This window comes from Ceratina calcarata, unplaced genomic scaffold (assembly GCF_001652005.2).
Source record: "Ceratina calcarata isolate Rehan_Ccalc_2016 unplaced genomic scaffold, ASM165200v1 scaffold4283, whole genome shotgun sequence".
Classification (NCBI taxonomy): Eukaryota; Metazoa; Arthropoda; class Insecta; order Hymenoptera; family Apidae; genus Ceratina; species Ceratina calcarata.
Genome location: NW_017166535.1, coordinates 1 through 1,821, shown reverse-complemented (window position 1 = coordinate 1,821; position 1,821 = coordinate 1). Strand labels below are relative to the sequence as shown.

General features: G+C 41.2%; 1 long non-coding RNA gene across 1 annotated transcript; it reads right to left on the bottom strand.

The window, feature by feature from the left end:
* Positions 1–130: 130 nt before the first annotated feature.
* On the bottom strand, positions 131–1,815 carry LOC113464580 (uncharacterized). The gene is made up of 3 exons (XR_003389429.1): positions 689–1,815; positions 383–579; positions 131–322 (listed from the first exon to the last, which is right to left on the bottom strand). It is a non-coding gene; the product is annotated as an uncharacterized LOC113464580 (long non-coding RNA).
* Positions 1,816–1,821: the final 6 nt, after the last annotated feature.

Below are 1,821 nucleotides of genomic sequence, written 5' to 3'. Positions count from 1 at the left end.
TTGGGATTGACTGTATAGCCAATACATCCTTAACCAAATGTATCGAGATTTCATTGAAGTTGAAATTCAAATGACAATAGAAAATTTATCATTAACTTTTAAGAAAAGATGTTTTTTTTTTAAATGTAATTAGTCATAATTAAAATATTTTATTGTGTATTTAAATATAATATATGAGTCATAAATAAATTGTTTTTAATGATCTTATAAGCATCCGTAGTAATACTCATTACCTTTCCATATTAATATTAATCATATTAACTTTCAAAATGCGTTTGTACGAATTGCACTCGTTGCAATTGTGCACGTCGATGAAAGTTATCTAAAGCAAATAAGATCATCATAATTTCGCCTGGTATCACTCCCTTCACGCGTAACTAACCGGTATTCACGTTGGGTATCGACGAGGATGTTCACATCGTGTTGTTTGTCTCTCGAACAGTGTACTAATGGAAGCACGTTGAATTTATCGAATCATTTAATCTGGTTTGTCCTAATTAACTCGGGAAGTTGTTTAGCGAGCATGTGCATGCGACAGACGTGTGTCACTCCAACGGTTCCTCGTTAAACATGCGACCGCTTCGAGTTCGGAAAACATCGTATTAGAAGAACTAACTGTTTGAGGTGAATTTATCGTTTCCTAAACCGAGTCATACGAGCGATAAGAGCGTTTCAGTGTTTGACTCACCTTCTGTGTTCGCATGCTCGAACGTAAGGAATTGTGCGGGTGCCAAGAGAAAGGCACACGAGCTCGCCGGCTCTCGTATAAAATTCACAAGCGAAAAATCGACCGATAAATTGTCAACGTCGCTTGGACATGAATTCTACGAACGGACTGATAAAGGAAGTTTCTTGTCTGATACCTTGTTGCCATGCGCGCACACTTGTAGCTTCTCGTAATCAGGCTGAACATTTTTTTATTTTTCTTCAAGTAATGTTAACTCATGCGAATGTACGTAGAAGGTCGATGGACTCGAAGTCGTGACTCTGAGGCGAAGGTCGCTGGGTCTTACGAATGAATACGATACTATTGGATTATTCGGCGTAAGGTGATTTGTTTAGCGTTTCGCAATATTTTGTCAAATCTGCGGAAGCACCGTCGGCGACTTTAATCCATCGGTCTGAGGGTATCGGTTTCCTCGAAAAACCCTCCTCTCCCCTTTCTCTTTCTATCTTTGCACAATCTTATTAATAGCCTATCTGTGTCGGGCAAGTACAAGTGCACCCATGATCATCAGTGAATGGAGTTGGAAACGCGTTGCGTTACTTCCTGCATATCGTTCAAAACGTCGCTGGCTTTCTTCTGCGAATAGTTCTCTATAAATAGTCCTGAGAGAACGATCAATATTTTCGATTTTGGCAAAAGAACATCTGAAACGAAATTATTGATTTCACACTCCTCCGATACATCGTCCGACGCCGATGTGTTTTCTCTACTATAATTTTTTTCAGTTTATCTTCAATTTGCTCGACGTTCTATTCGCGTCTGTTAAATAAACAGCACCCGCTGTTATCATTTAAGTACCGTTCAATTTTCACTGAAAGGTAGTTGTTGTATCGTATCGTGAGCAAAACTTGAGTGGCATTTCCTCGAGTCAATTACATCCAGCGGCCGTTCCGTTAGTTCTCTTCATGAGAAATACTACCTGTCGGCAGATGTGCCAGTATGTCCGAAGCCGATGCGCCAGAAGCAGCGAGCGAGATCGACAGGCAGGCGTCGGTTTACGTGTTTCCTGGATCGGGTCGACAGCACTATCCCACTTCGGCACCGGCACAGCCAGCTACTTTCGCAGTCGATGTCGCCTCCACGACTACCGTTTC